The sequence below is a fragment of the Dendrobates tinctorius genome, unplaced genomic scaffold (assembly GCF_039654945.1).
Source record: "Dendrobates tinctorius isolate UK_male_01 unplaced genomic scaffold, ASM3965494v1 ptg000347l, whole genome shotgun sequence".
NCBI lineage: Eukaryota > Metazoa > Chordata > Amphibia > Anura > Dendrobatidae > Dendrobates > Dendrobates tinctorius.
In genome coordinates, this window is record NW_027362013.1 from 594338 (window position 1) to 611415 (window position 17078).

Here is a 17078-nt window from a genome sequence, read left to right on the forward strand (position 1 = left end):
TTGCAGCGACCAAAAAACCCCATAATCCTGGCGGTTTGGTTCTTATCTCGTTCCGCTGCTTTCTGAGCGGATTAGTTTCTATTTTCATACATCGTATTTTTACGAATTATTATTATTTATATAGCACCATTGGTTCCATGGTGCTGTGCATGAGAAGGGCTGACATACAGATCACAGATGTCACTGACAGTAACAATGACGGACTGATCCAGAGGGAATGCAGCAATAGGGAGAAGTGGGGAGATCCGAACTTCTGTGGTTCCCCCATATTTTTACCCCCAAGGGTGGTTTGCTCGTTCATGACCGGCCAATATTTACAATTCTGACCACTGTCCCTTTATGAGGCCATAACTCTGGAACGCTTCCATGGATCCCGGTGATTCTGACATTGTTTTCTCGTGACATATTGTACTTCATGTCAGTGGTAAAATTTCAACGGAAATTTGGCAAAAATTTTGAAAATTTCACAATTTTCCAACTTTGAATTTTTATGCCCTTAAATCACAGAGACACAGCACACAAAAAACTTACTAAGTAACATTTCCCACGTGTTTACTTTACATCAGCACAATTTGGGAGCAGCAAATTTTTTTTGTTAGGAAGTTATAAGGGTTAAAAATTGACCAGCGATTTCTCCTTTTTACAACACCATTTTATTTTTACGGACCACATCACATATGAAGCCACTTTGAGGGGTCTATATGATAGAAAATACCCAAAAGTGACACCGTTCTAAAAACTGCACCCCTCACGGTGCTCAAAACCACATTCAAGAAGTTTATTAACCCTTCAGGTGCTTCACAGGAAGTTTTGGAATGTTCAAAAAAATGAACATTTAAATTTTTTCACAAAAAAATTACTTCAAATCCAATTTTTTTTTTTTACCAACGGTAAGACGAGAAACTGGACCCCAAAATGTGTTGTGCAATTTGTCCTGAGTACGGTGATACCTCATATGTGGGGGGGAACCACTGTTTTGGCGCATGGCAGAGCTCGGAAGGGAAGGAGCGCCGTTTTAGGCCATGTGCACACGGTGCGGATTCTGCTGCGGATCCGCAGCGTTTCTGGTCCTGTTGGTCCGCAGCAGATTTAGCTGCGTTGTACAGTACCATTGCTTTCAATGGTAAACTGGAAACCGCTGTGCACATGCTGCGGATTTTTCCGCGCGGTTTTGCTGCAGTTTACAATCCGCAGCATGTCAATTCTTTTCATCCATTATGAGGTGTAAAACCGCACATAAACCACAGGACTTTAATCCTGCAGATTTATCTGCAGTTTTCACTACAAAATCCGCAGAGGCAAAAAACTCCGTGTGCACATAGTCTTACTTTTCAATGCAAAGTTGGCTGGAATAGAGATCGGACGCCATGTCACGTTTAGAGAGCCCCTAATGTGCCTAAACAGTGGAAACCCCCACAAGTGACCCCATTTTGGAAACTAGACCCCTTACGGAACTTATCTAGATGTGGGGTGAGCACTCTGAACCCCCAAGTGCTTCACACACATTTATAACGTAGAGCCATAAAAATGTAAAAATCATTTTTTCCACAAAAATGATCTTTTCGACCCCAATTTTTTATTTTCCCAAGGGTAACAGAAGAATTTGGACCACAAGAATTATTGTGCAATGTGTCCTGAGTACGCTGATACCCCATATGTGGGGGTAAACCACTGTTTGGGCGCATGGCAGAGCTAAGAAGGGAAGCAGCGCCAGATTTTACTGTTATGGTTTGCAGGTGCCATGACTCACTGGGAGAGCCCATGAGGTGCCAAAACAGCAGAACCCCCCATAAGTGACCCCATTTTATGACTTACACCTCTCAGTGAATTCATCTAGGGGTGCAGTGATCATATTGACACCATGGGTATGTCACAGAATTTTATACCATTGGACAGCCATGCGAAGAGACTCAGGAGGAACGGAGCGCTATTTGCCTATTCAAGTGAATGGCTCTGTGCACATGTCAGTGTGTTCCACAGACCATGTGTCCATGGGCAAAACATGCTGACATGTCCGTTTTTCAATGTCGTCGCTGGCCACAAAACATCCATCACACGTGCATACGCATAACACACATGGATGTCATCCATGCGACACGCATCGGCGCCGGGGAAGAAGCATTACAGCAAGTGCTGTTCCCCGGCGCCGGGTGCTGATTATAGCTCTCATCAGTCTCCCCTTCTTGTGCTGATCGCCCGCAGAGCAGGGGAGAATGACAAGATCAGCATCCGGCGCCGGGGAACAGTGCTTACTGTAACGCTTCTTCCCTGGTGCCAGTCCATGTGGTACTGATGCTGCACACGCATGCCACACGTGTGCCATAAGTATTACACACATGGACACTGACATCTCCGGTACCGGAAATATCAGGAAGTGTGAAAGAGGCGTTATAGCGGGTTTTTATGTTTGGCAGCTGTCACACACTAAAAGACGCTTTTTATTGCAAAAAAATAATTTTTGCATCACCACATTTCGAGAGCTATGATTGTTCCATGTTTTGGCCCACAGAGTCATGTGGGGTCTTGTTTTTTGCGGGACCATTTTTTGGCACATGACGTTTTTTGAGAGACAGAATGAGCAAAAGCCAGCAATTCGTGAATTTCTTTTTTTTTTTTGGGGGGGGGGGGCGTTTACACCGTTCCACGTGTGGTAAAATTGATAAAGCAGTTTTATTCTTTGGGTCAGTGCGATTACAGCAATACCTCATTTATATCATTTTTTGTGTTTTGCTGCTTTTATACAATAAAAACTTTTATATAAAAAATTATTATTTTTGCATTGCTTTATTCTGAGAGCTATCACTTTTATTTTTCAGGTGATGGAGCTATATGGCGGCTTATTTTTTTTTGTGGGACAAGATGACGTTTTCAGCGGTACCATGTTTATTTATATCCGTCTTTTTGATCGCGTGTTATTACACTTTGTTTGGCAGTATGATGATAAAGCATTGTTTTTTGCTTATTTTTTTACTGGGTTCACTAAAGGGGTTAACTAGTGAGACAGTTTTATAGGAGAGGTCATTACAGACACAGCGATACCAAATATGTGTACTTTTATTGTTTAGATTTTTTTAATTCAAATATTTATTTAGTGATAGAATATTGATTTTTTTTTATTTTTTAAATATTTTTACAATTATAGAATATAGATTTTTTAAAAATATTTTTACAGTTATTTAAACTTTTTTTTTACTTCATTCTATCTCTTACATGTTGTCCCACCATGGGACAATCATTTTTTGCAGGCTGATCGCTTAGACTATAGCATGCAGATGAAGATCTGCATGCTATAGAAGCTGTCAGCGCTGCACTTTCTGCACACTGACCTGAGAGACTTCCTGATCATGCACTGCGCATGACAGGAAGTTTCTCAGCTCTGGTACCCGGGTGTTGTCGGATTGCCATAGCAGCGATCGTCACGCCGCGGGGGTCTCCGATCCAAAGGCAGAGGGGCTGTCAGCCCTCTGCTTGCTCCCAGGATGCTGTGATCGCATTCGATCACAGTATTCCGGGGGATAAAGTGCCGGGAGCGGTCTGTGACCAGTGGTGTGGGGGGGCCCACCAGCCCAGGGAAAATTGCCCCATTATAATCTGCCACCATAGCGCCACGCCCCCATGTATCAACCCTTTCCTCCCCCTCCCAGACCCACCGGCCACCGCAACGCCAGCCCCTCACTGATAAATCCCTGCTCTGTGCGCACACGACCTGTGATGAGGTCACAGGAGGGGAGGAGTCAGGGGTTTCAGTAGAGGCCCCTGATCATGTGACCCCTGACTCCTCCCCTCCTGTGACTTCATCACAGGTCCTGTGCACACAGCCATCATTGTATTGTATGCGGGACTCTGCTGTGCTGGTTGTCATGGTGCTGGATGAGGAAAGTATGTGTGGGGTCAGGAGGGGTTTACAGGATGGATGTAGCTGCGTGTGTGTGCGAGGTGTACGGAGCAGACCCGCGAATGTGCGAGGTGTACGGAGCGGAGCCGTGTGTGTACGAGGTGTACGGAGCGGAGCCGTGTGTGTACGAAGTGTACGGAGCGGAGACGTGTGTGTACGAAGTGTACGGAGCGGAGCCGTGTGTGTACGAGGTGTACGGAGCGGAGCCGTGTGTGTACGAAGTGTACGGAGCGGAGCCGTGTGTGTACGAGGTGTACGGAGCGGAGCCGTGTGTGTACGAGGTGTACGGAGCGGAGCCGTGTGTGTACGAAGTGTACGGAGCGGAGCCGTGTGTGTACGAAGTGTACGGAGCGGAGCCGTGTGTGTACGAGGTGTACGGAGTGGAGCCGTGTGTGTACGAAGTGTACGGAGCGGAGCCGTGTGTGTACGAAGTGTACGGAGCGGAGCCGTGTGTGTACGAAGTGTACGGAGCGGAGCCGTGTGTGTACGAAGTGTACGGAGCGGACACGTGTGTGTACGAGGTGTACGGAGCGGAGCCGTGTGTGTACGAGGTGTACGGAGCGGAGCCGTGTGTGTGCGAGGTGTACGGAGCGGAGCCGTGTGTGTACGAAGTGTACGGAGCGGAGCCGTGTGTGTACGAAGTGTACGGAGCGGAGCCGTGTGTGTGCGAGGTGTACGGAGCGGAGCCGTGTGTGTGCGAGGTGTACGGAGCGGAGCCGTGTGTGTGCGAGGTGTACGGAGCGGAGCCGTGTGTGTTCGAAGTGTACGGAGCGGAGCCGTGTGTGTACGAAGTGTACGGAGCGGAGCCGTGTGTGTACGAAGTGTACGGAGCGGAGCCGTGTGTGTACGAAGTGTACGGAGCGGAGCCGTGTGTGTACGAAGTGTACGGAGCGGAGCCGTGTGTGTACGAGGTGTGCGGAGCGGAGCCGCGCGCGATGTATGGAGCAGAGCTGCGCACGCGAGAGGTGTACGGAGGGGAGCCGCGCGTGTACGAGGCGTACAGAGCTGAGCCCTGTGTTTACAGAGCTGAGCTGCACGTGTGCAAGGTGTACGGAGCGGAGCCGCGTGTGTGTACGAGGTGTACGGAGCGGAGCCGCATGTGTGTACGAGGTGTACGGAACGGAGCCCTGTGTGTACAGAGCTGAGCTGCACGTGTGCGAGGTGTACGGAGCGGGGCTGCACGTGTGCGAGGTGTACGGAGCGGAGCCACGCGTGTACGGAGCGGAGCCGTGTGTGTGTACGAGGTGTACGGAGCGAAGCCGCATGTGTACCAGGTGTACGGAGAGGAGCCGCGTGTGTACGAGGTGTACGGAACGGATCCCTGTGTGTACAAAGTGTACAGACCTGAGCCATGTGTTTACGGAGCGGAGCCATGTGTGTATGAGGTGTATGGAGCAAAGCCGCATGTGTACAAGGTTTACAGAGCAGAGCCATGTGTGTACAAGGTGTACAGAGTGTGGCCGTGTGTGTATAAGGTGTACGGAGCAGAGCCGCATGTGCACGAGGTTTACGATGTGTGTACTGAATGGAGCTGTGTGTGCGAGGTGTACGGAGCGAAGCCTTGTGTACGAGGCATACAAAGCGGAACAGTGTGTGAATGAGGTGTGCGGAGCCATGTGTGTACAAGTTGTATGATGGGGAGCATTCATACCTCCCAACCGTACCAGATTTTGAGAGTCTGCCCCACTGCCCCGACCTGGAGCTTACTTTTCCCGTGGACACAGGAGTATATGGCGGAGCCCCAAGGAGCACTTGAAAACTCGCACATGACATTCTATCGGAAGTGACGTGATGGAAAATGACCAGAGGAGATTGTGACGGAACCATGGAGGCTCTTCAGGGAATGCTTCAGATCATCACCATGTCCTCCTTTGAGAGCGCGGACAGCGGGATCGCCTTGGACTCGGGGATGTCGGCCATGTGAGTGGATCTTGATATGTCCTGCACCAGGAGGCTCAGGTGGGCACTACAATGTGAGCTGGTATAGTATCTTTATAGAATCTTTCTTTCCCCTCTTTCCTTGTCTTTTTCTTTCTTTCTCTGTTCTTTCTTTCACTTTCTGTTCTTTCTTTCCCCTCTCTTTCTCCCTCTCTGTTCTTTCTTTCTTTTTTTCTCTCGTTATTCTTTCTTTCACCTTTCTCTTTCTTTCTTTCTCTCTTTGTTCCTTCTTTCCCCTCTTTCTTTCTCTCTCCCTCGCTGTTCTTTCTTTCCCCTCTTTCTTTCTCTTTCTTTTTTTCTCTCTGTTCTTTTTTTCTATCCCCTTTCTTTCTCTGTTCTTTTTTCCTTTCTCTCTGTTCTTTTTTTGTTTCTCTCTGTTCTTTCTTTCTCTTTTCCTCAGTACCAGTCAATGTGCCCACAGTACCAGCCACTGTGCCCTCAGTACCAGTCAGTGTGATCAGCAGTGCTAAATGGGTGTGGTTGGGGCATGGACATGGGTGTGACTAGTTGTGAAATGGGTGTGGTCGGGCGGCCGGTAGCCAATCATCATAGTGGAAGGCATCTGTTTCCATCAACTTTGTTATATGTGGGCAGTGGGCACCTCTAGTAAGGTGGGCACAAGATGGCGGGTTCTTGTCACCTGTGCCTCACACAAGTTACTATGAGATGTAAATGACCAGAGGAGATTGTGACGGAACCATGGAGGCTCTTCAGGGAATGCTTCAGATCATCACCATGTCCTCCTTTGAGAGCGCGGACAGCGGGATCGCCTTGGACTCGGGGATGTCGGCCATGTGAGTGGATCATGATATGTCCTGCACCAGGAGGCTCAGGTGGGCACTACAATGTGAGCTGGTATAGTATCTTTATAGAATCTTTCTTTCCCCTCTTTCCTTGTCTTTTTCTTTCTTTCTCTGTTCTTTCTTTCTTTCTTTCACTTTCTGTTCTTTCTTTCCCCTCTCTTTCTCCCTCTCTGTTCTTTCTTTCCCCTTTCTTTCTTTTTTTCTCTCGTTATTCTTTCTTTCACCTTTCTCTTTCTTTCTCTTTGTTCCTTCTTTCCCCTTTCTTTCTCTCTCCCTCGCTGTTCTTTCTTTCCCCTCTTTCTTTCTCTTTCTTTTTTTCTCTCTGTTCTTTTTTTCTATCCCCTCTTTCTTTCTCTGTTCTTTTTTCCTTTCTCTGTTCTTTTTTTGTTTCTCTGTTCTTTCTTTCTCTCTTTTCCTCAGTACCAGTCAATGTGCCCACAGTACCAGCCACTGTGCCCTCAGTACCAGTCAGTGTGATCAGCAGTGCTAAATGGGTGTGGTTGGGGCATGGACATGGGTGTGACTAGTTGTGAAATGGGTGTGGTCGGGCGGCCGGTAGCCAATCATCATAGTGGAAGGCATCTGTTTCCATCAACTTTGTTATATGTGGGCACCTCTAGTAAGGTGGGCACGAGATGGCGGGTTCTTGTCACCTGTGCCTCACACAAGTTACTATGAGATGTATTTTATTCCTGCTATATTTCTTGGCATACTGAAATGTTTTGACCAGTTGGAAGTTGTACAACCTGAGGATTGTGCATGTGTGCACTGCCCGCATGTAGTAATATGTGTCTGTGTGTATATATATATACTTACTCCGACCCCTATATAAACCCTGCCCCTCCAACCGCCGTCCACTTTCCCATGCTCCTGTTCCAATCCTGGGGTCTTTTTTGGTCCCCCTTGGTCCTCCACATGCTGAACATCTGGGACATGACTAACATTGCGCAATGTGCGCTTGTTCGTCGCCAGATGCAGCGTCGTGTTCAGTGTGTGAGGAGACGGCGACTTGTCTGTGGCGTTAACCCCTCTGCTGCCATGCTGGACACAGCCTGTGACGAGGAGCGTCTCTTCCTGTGTATCCGGCCACAGGCTGCACATCGGAGGCTGCTTCTTCTATCTGGGGAAGTTCATGAAGCAGAAGCCTCTGTGTGACTCATGTGAAGTAACTTGTCTGACAGGTCATGGGTCCAGGTCAGCAGGTGATTGCAGGCTATTAGCTGGTTTCGATGTTAGGTACAGGTGAGTCAGGACTAGATGTTGGGTGGAAGCCTTCCACTATTTGTAAGACCTCGTGCACACGCTGAGTATTTGGTGAGTTTTTCACTCAGTATTTGTAAGGCCTCATGGACACACTGAGCATTTGGGGTTTTTTACCTCAGTATTTGTGAGGCCTCGTGCACACGTTGCGTATTTGCAGAGTTTTTTTACCTCAGTATTTAACCCCTTCCCGCCACGTATGCGTCATGAAAACTAGTGACTTCCCGACCCCGTCACATGACCGGAGGGCCTATGGAGTCTGAACAGCCCGGGGCCCTGGCTACCCTTAATCCACCCCTGTGCATCAGCATTGCTGTGTGTAGCAGAGATCACAGTCTTCTATGAAAGCCAGCCATAAGCCGGTGCTCACAGTAGGATCGTAATGGCAGGTGCAGAGGTCTTCTGCCGACCCCCGGCTGTCACGACAATCCAATTGCGCCCCACGATCACGTGTCGGGTGCATTGATGGTCAAGATGCATGACGCACTTCTGGCCGGCACGTGTTAAATCCCACCGTTAGTAATGGACAGCGAGATGTAACCGGATAACAGCCACGGGCAGAGCACCACTACACTCAAGGCTGTTAAAGGCACATGGTGACTGATTAAATCTGCCATCATGTGCGGGGAAAAGTTGTGGGTCGGTGTGCAAGCCCGCATCAAAGACAGGCACAAACTTTGACGTAAATGTACGTCAAAGGTCATGAAGGGGTAAATGATCCAGCAGCTCTCAGGAGATTAATTTTCTCCCTATATCTGAATGTTCAATAAGGCGGACAGGGAACATTATATTGCTATTAAAGGGCAGATTATTCTTCTAGCACCATTACGTCCATGACACCTTACATGTTAAAAGAGTGTAAAAAAAAAAAAAGTACAATAATCATGAATACAAGTCATCGACTGGTACAGGAGGAGAGATAGGACCCTGCCCGTGAGGGATCACTGTTTACAAGGGATGTGTGAGGCTACAATAGGGAGGGTAGAGCTGTTTGTGCAGCAGTATGATGGAACAAGGGTTACTGCAGGTTGTCTGAAGAGGTGAGTCTTTAGGTTTCTTATGAAGGTTCCCATGGTGGGTGAGAATAGATGTTGGGAGACTAACTCACAGCTGTATGGAGGAGACAGGTTGTGGATGGCTTTGTATGCCATGATTGTGGTTTTGAACTGGAGTCTCTGGTCAATCAATGAGGAGCCAGTGAAGGGATTGACAGGGAGAAGAGGTGGGGGAATAGGTGTATTAGTCGGGCAGCAGAGTTTAGGATAGTATTGAGGGATGCAAGTGTGTTAGAAGGGAGGTCACAGAGCAGGAGATTGTAGTCTTTGAGATGGGAGATGATGGGGGCATGCACTATTGTTTTTGCAGATTCCTGAACCAAGAATGCATGAATCCAGGAAATATTTTTGAGTTGGAATTGGCAAGAAGTGGAAAGGGCTTGGATATGTTGTTTGAAAGAGAGATGAGAGTCAAGGATAACCCCAAGGCAGCGAGCAAGTGAGATTAGGGAGAGTGAACAGGCGTTGACTTTGATGGCCAGGTCGGTTGGGAGGCGGGTTGAGAGAGATGGGGGAAAGGTGACAAATTCTATTTTGTTCATGTTAAGTTTTAGAAATTTAGCTAAGAAGAAAGATGAAATAGACAGATGTTGGGATTCTGGTAAGCAAGAAGGTGACATCAGGTCCAAAGAGGTAGATCTGTGTGTCATCAGCATAGAGGTGATACTGAAAACCAAAGGTGTAGATTGAGAAGAGCAGGGGTCCTAGAACTGAACCTTTGGGGACATCTATAGATAGGGGGTGATGAGGTGGTGTGCAAAAGGGAGACAATGTCCGGTCTGTTAGGTATGACAAGATCCAAGATAGGGCCAAGTCTGTGATGCCAAGAGATGAGCGAATCTGTAGTAAGGGGGAGTGGTCCACTGTGTCGAAGGCAGAGGACAGGTCTAGGAGGAGGACAGTCGTGTCCCTTGGCTTAGGCAGTTAGTAGGTCATTGGTGACCTTAGTCAGGGCAGTTTCAGTGGAGTGATGCAGCTGGAAGCCAGATTATAAGTGGTCAAAGAGGGAGCAGGAAGAGAGGTGGGAGGACAGTTCAAGATGGACGTGTTGTTCCAGTAGTTTTGAGGCATAGGGGAGAAGTGATACGAGTCGATAGCTAGATACAGAGGATGGGTCAAGGGTGGGCGTGATCAAGGTACATATAAAGCATAAGGGGGAAGACCCCAGTTGTTAGTGAGAGGTTGAAGAGGTGGGATGAAGACTGGTGAGGTTTAGTATGAGGTGGGACAGGATCAGTCAAGTGCACAGGTGGCGAGATGTGATCTGGAGAGTAGAGAGGAAAGTTGGTCTTCTATAATGGCAGAGACACTGGTTTTGGAGGAGGAGGGCTGAGTTATGAGGAAGGGCTGTAGGCCTGAGCTTTCTCAGATGTTAATTTTCTGCTTGAAGAATTAAGCAAAGTCTGCAGCTGATATGAGAGGAGAGAGAGGGGGTGCTGGGGGATGGAAGAGACAACTGAAACTACTGAATAGCTGATTAGGGTTGCGAGACAGGGAGGATATAAGATATGAGAAGCAGATTTGTTTTGCTGCAGTGAGTGTGGACTTGAAGGTGGCGTTTTCCAAGGAGACAGGTCCCCATTAACTATACAAAAGGAATCTACTGAGAACAAATGCCAGGAAGATCCCTTCCACTAATATATTCAGTAAATCTACATCTACAGAGAAAACAGCATCCTGAGTGAGAAACTCCTCAACTGCTTTGTAGCGTGACCAGGAGCTGAGCAGATTGATATATAGAAGATTCAGGGAAACCCGTGACTTAATCATTTACACTTTGCGGCCCAGCTCCATACACATATGACTTGCACAGTACATGTACGGCAGATAGTAAAATATACCCAGCTCATGATAAATTGAACCCTTTAAGTCTTTCAACTTGTGGTTTTTGCTGACTTTGTTGCACTAGATTCATCAAAATGGCACATGAGACTCGAGTTTTGAGCATAACCTCAAGCTGTCTTTTTCCTAACTGGTTCTGCGAGTGCTTAAATGGGAAAAGTTGCAGCCAAATAACTGATATATTCACTCCAGGGAGGACTAGAAGAGTAGAATTGTGCCAAATTTTGCAACTTTTTTTTTTTTAAATAGTCGCATTTAATGAATCTGTTTAATTCATCTGGAAAGTCACACTGACATAAAAATCAGAAACCGCTTGGAGGAAAAAAAAAAAGTACAAATAGTTTGATTAATTTGTCACGTCCAAAATGCAATGATGAATCGTGCCTAAAGCGTTCAACACCTATAAAACAAATGTGTGAGATATGACTGGCAGATAAAATTTTTGATTTTTTCTTTATTTTCAGACATTTCTCCACTCAGCACGTAGATGTATTAAAATTGCAGAATCATCTGAAGATGGAGGCGCAGATTCTAGATTTGCTTTGGTCGTGTTAGTAAAAAAAATAAGTGCATAGCAAGGTCATTGCGCTTTAGTTCATTACGTCCACATAGGACGAAGCAGATCCGGTAACTGATGTCCGGATTATTTGGGCTTCTTGTCCTTACTCAGCCGATCGGCGAATTCTACCAGAGTCCTTGTGGGGCGGCCGGACATGCCCTTGCGCAGATAAGGGACCTCATCCTTGTTGGACATGACTCCGGCTATATCCAGGTGAGCCCAGTGCGGGGACGTGACAAACTCCTTCAAGAAAGCCGCGGCCGTACACGCACCCCCAGATCTGCGAGAAGAAAACCTTTCATTAGTTTCTGTGGAGCAAGATACATTACCTCATGTATACTACTGATGTGGAAATTGTAGGTTTATTTTTTAATAAAATCCACATAAAAAGGAAAAAAAAAAACCCAATAATAATAATAATATTCCCATGATAGAAATTGATGACATATCCTGTAGGGGTGCACCCATGTGGTTAGGATCTCACCAATCATTTCTATAGGAATTCCAACAGATGAGCAAATCTGGATCTCCGTTTTGGTGATGGATGGAGGTCTCAGAGGCGGGGGTCGCTCTATGAGATACTTTAGAAACCTACTACAACCACCATATTTACATCCATTACCTGCTGTACTTCCCGACATTATTAAGGTCTGCGAGGGCCGACTCAGTCACTTGTTTAGTGTAATGATCAAAGAGAGGCATTCTCCATACACGATCCCCAGTCACGACGCTGGCCTGGAAGGAACATGAAACATCAGCAGTAAATTCAGCAATGTGGAGGACATCCCACAGGTCTAGAATACATACTTGGTGCCTTCCCACAAAAGGTGCAGGTGTACGGAGTTCTCTCAGGAGCTGAGCCGCCCCCATACAGAACAGATGCTGGCAGTGTTACACAGCTGGCAACTGCCTCTAGTAGCAACAACTGGAGCTAGCTCAGATCGCTGTATGACAGCTGAAATAGTGCTGAATGGGAAGGTGCTGATGGTTTCGTTGGCAGCCAGACACCTTCTGAAGGCCCTCATTGCCTCCATCTTTGTGCTCCTACGCAGCCTTGCCCTATCTTAATAGGCGACTGGTAATTTTTACTATATATTGCTGCAGTATACAGAACAAGTTCAAGTAAAGAAAAACACACCCTGACAGTATGAATTGAATTCCTTTTCCTGATCTGAATCTATTTGGCATTGCTGCAAAATGAAGGAAAAACAATGAAAAATGTTAAGAATTACAATACTGGAAAAGTCAAAAAATAAAGTCAAACTGAACATTTTTTTGGTCAACATAACCTCCAAAAAATGCAGTGAAAAATCAAAACGTTGCATGGACCCCATAATTGGGTCAAGGAAAAGAAAGAGAAAAAAAAATCTCGCCATGTGAAAAACAAGCTCTTGCACAGCTATATGAATGGAAGAAATTTTTTTATTCTTTTTATTTATTACAAAAGTTCCAAATGTTTTCTTTAAGACCAAACAAAGGGGGGAGCCCAAACCTATGCAGCTTTGGCACTGTTGTAAATGCACTGACCTGAATAATTGTGTTCCAGGTCATTTACTGCACAATGAGCGCTATAAAAAAAAAAAATTAAAAAAAAAAAGACAAATATAGTACAAAAAGTGAATGGTGTCTTTCAAAACTAGAACACACCCTCCTCCCAACCCAAAAAAAAAAAAAAAAATCTCTCGTACAGTTATGTTAGTGGACAAATAAAGAGCTACTGGAATAAGGAAAGGGGGGGAATAAAGTGAAATGAACAATGATTCAGACAGAAGAGCATGTTATGACAAGAAGATAGAAAGTAAAATGTTTCCGACCTCTTGAAGGTGATTCCAAAGCCAAGAAGAATTGGTGAAGACTCCAGTGGCTGCAGATCCCAGGGCTACGTCCATTGCACCTACACAACAATTCCCGGTGAGCCGCGCTCCTCGTGAGAAGACACAGGCAGACATCTACATACAATAACTGCATACAGCTGCAGTACAATCCCACAAAGTGAAACGGATAAAGCCGGGCTCCATCTGCACCAATCACATCCTGGTAGCTGGTTGTGTCTACTGACACTTCTTCCACCATTCACATTCCACCCAATTGCAGCCGCCATAAAGCACAGACCACCAGACAGACAATGCAAAACTAATAAAATATACAGCTAAAGAAAAAACAAACATTATTTCTCTACGACATACATTATATTTTTTTGAAATCCAAATTAAAAGGGTTCTCCAGTTATTACCCATCCATAGGACTGGTGATTAGAGTTGAGCAAATTTGTTCGGGTTCCCTCTTATTCGGCAAGCTATAAGCGCTTACCAAATAAGCTGCAGAGGGAACCCGGCTTCCTGGATCACACCGGCTGAACGGCTCTGCAGCTGCATGTGTCGCGCCTGTGTCAGTCACAGCATGTGACATATGCAGCTGCGGCGGCGATCAGCTGATGGGCAGGCGTGATCCAGGAACCCGGGTTCCCTCTGCAAAGTCGCCCAAGTCTACTGGTGAAATCTTACTGATCGGTAACCGTATTGATCGGCAAAATTGGAACTTTTATCTCTGGTTAAATAGAGCGGCAATGCAGATACCTGACCGCTGCTCTGCTCATCCTATGGGGGGCTGCCCAGTGCTGCACTCGGCTTTTTCTGGCAGCCCTGTAAGAGGAGGTATGGAGCAGTAATCAAGTATCCAATCTGCCACTCAATTTTGTAACTTGAATTAAAAAAAAAAAAGCTCAATCAGGGACAGTTATTCCCTGGTCAGACCCTCACCGATCAGTAACGGATCATCTATTCTGAGCTGGTGAAGGGGGATGGGGCCTGGCTACACCCGCCCATTAAATTCATCAAAAGTGGGGGGTGATTCTTACTCTACAAGTGTTACTCCAGTCCTGTTTCTTGCGAGGTGCATGGATCCGCACAGCAGTGATAACGAGTTTGGGGCATCCTAAGTGGCGCGCGCCTCTCACGTTGAGACCCCACACTTAATGAATCGGAGCCCATGTGTACATTCTTCCAGCCCCTTCCATCATGTGTACGCAGCTCCCATACCTGTTAATGTCGCTGCATTTACGATCGCTCTTGCATTAAAGTTGTGTGCGTAACACAGAGCGTCCGCCAACAGCAGCCGTCCCTCCGCGTCAGTGTTATCTACCTGTGAGGAAACAGCAGCAGTCATGGATTTACTACTTTGCCATCTATAAAATAAAACAAACTAAATTGCTGTTCAGATCTGATCAGTACAGGGCAAGGGATCAATACTTATTAGAGGAGAACCCTTCATCTTGCGGTTAGATATCTGTATTCTATTGAATTATAGGACTCGCACTTTATCTATAATAGTCACAAAACTGGTGGCATTAGAGAACAATCCGGCTCTATCGTGGTCTATTCTAGAAAGATCCTGCACTGTAATAAATCTAAACCCTGAAGGACTGAATACAGCAATTTATCCACTATTGTGGGATGGGTTTATATTTTGCTTGTGTCCCCCTTCTGTGGAGGCTTCTTGCCTTGTCTTTTCAATTGTAATTTGTTTTTATATATCCATCGAAAAAGTCAATATTTTAATTATGAAGCTGGAATCTCTTCCTATCTGACAGCTACTGACTATTGCAGGAACAGATATAGGTGGTGTATTGAATAGTGAAGTGTCTACCATTATCCTCCTTGGATATATAGGATTAAGCAATACCAGTGTTGCTTTATATAGGAAAAAATCCCGCTCTCATTGGAGCACCACCATGACAGCCATAAGGAGTCTTCAGCAGACCCCCAGCTGTCATGACAACCCATTGTGAGACCGCGAGCACCTCGCATTGGAGCCAACAGCCAATTAGAACAGCGCGCTCCTCAGGACGTGAGCTGTGAATGCCGCTGTCAAAAGACTGGCAGCTAAGTTTAACAGGTTAACACCTGTGGACAGAGCTCCGCTCTACACGAGGATGTTAGAGGCAGATGATGGCTGAATAACACAGCCATCATCTGCTGGGAAAGATGCAATCTCAGTTCCTGAGCTCGCATCAAAGACAGGGTGCCGACAGATATCAGTAAGGGGTTAAAAAACAAAAACAATAATATGTTTGGGGGTTCAGTACTGGATTAGTGTAAGGGACTCTATACTAATACTACACAGCACAATGAAAACACTTGCCTTACCGGGGCCCCCAACACACGCTACGCCATTGACTATACATGACAAATGTATGGCCACTCCTCAGTGCCACTTTGAACTGGATAGCACTACTAACAATGGCTCAGGGTGGCGAGTTTTGAGCTGGTTCTCCATTGTTTGGTGGTGTTGGTACAGAACACTTTCCAGCTTCACACTGACCATGTACATCTAATGGTCCAACCCATCACAGGCCCCGCTACACATTGCCTTGGGTTACAATGAGATAAGAGCATAAACCCAGGGGCCAGATCTCCATTTATATCATGTTTACTAGGGAGCCAAAAGCTGAGGAAACCTAGGGCAAAGCTGATATTTGTATTCGTCACCCTACTAAACTCCTACTAGTCAGGATAATGGCCGTCACCACAGCCGGCAATGGGTGAAGATTACCTGGATGGTCTTCCCCGTTCTTGGCCTTCACCACATCCCCAGGCTTATTAGCTCTGCCGCTGGGCATATTTTCACACAGTGGAGCCAAACCTTACAGGACGAGATTAACACCATCATTAGTTTTACAGAAACATATTACATACAAGATAAAAAGTATCAGACAGGAGTAGAGATGCCATAGAAAACCTAGGACCAATGCTGAGTAACTACAATGGCCGCTGTTTGGGAGCCTCTTGGCAACAGGACCAAAGACTTGGCCGACTTCCTACTGTTCTGATAAGCCGCTGCGTGACGGGTGTTTTACTTTGTACCAAATTGATTTTTTTAAGTAATTTACTGCAGAATAATCAAATATAAAAAAAATGTCCTAAAAAGTGGTCCATGGGATGGGACAAGAAAGTAATCCATTATCGCATTTTGCCTGTTTTAAAGTTTATTTTTGTGTGTTTACGTGTCTATTTTTCTGTTTTTGCTGTCCCCGCCATTGTTGCCAGAGTTTGGGTGGTTTCGTGGAGTTTTTGTCCGATTCATCAATGGATTTAAAAAGAAAAAAATGCAGGTCAGCTATCTACTCCAATCTCCCTCTTCAGTTTTTTTTTTCTTTTAGAGAAACTTCACAAAAAAAAGTGCCACAATTCTGGGCAATTCTCCCCCCCTCCATGGAAGACAAAAAGCAATTTTAGAGAACTTTTTATATGTCACACTTAAACGCTTTAAGTTTTGATCAGTGAGGGTATGCGAGTTTAGCACCCCCCCACTGATCCATAAAACAAAAAGGTCAGGGGCACTATAATCAGAATTGTGCCCTTTTAGCTCATTTTTGGAGGGGCAGGGTTAGCATTGTATATGCTCACAAAAGTATATAAGTGGTCTGCGAAGGTTTCAGCACTCCGACACCATTAATCAAAACAGTTGATATGTCGGAAGTTACCGTACTTAAATTGGGAGGGGAAAACATTTACAGCCAGATTTTTAAAAATTGTTCCACTGCATTTAAAACAAAATTAATTTTCAAATATTCCACAAATTTGTGTACACAGCTCATACCACGGTATGTGGTTCAATTGGTGGCATAAAAGTAAAAGTGAATAAAACTGTCATTTTCATATAGCCTTTATATAACTAAAATTGAAAGATAAATACTGTATTATTTTGCACTACACTCTAGGTTTAGA

The 17078-nt window shown here is 45.8% G+C and overlaps 1 pseudogene; it reads right to left on the reverse strand.

Annotated features, from left to right (window-relative positions):
• Positions 1 to 11227: 11227 nt before the first annotated feature.
• Positions 11228 to 17078, reverse strand: part of LOC141074996 (cytosol aminopeptidase-like) — a 49324-nt pseudogene continuing 43473 nt past the window's right edge.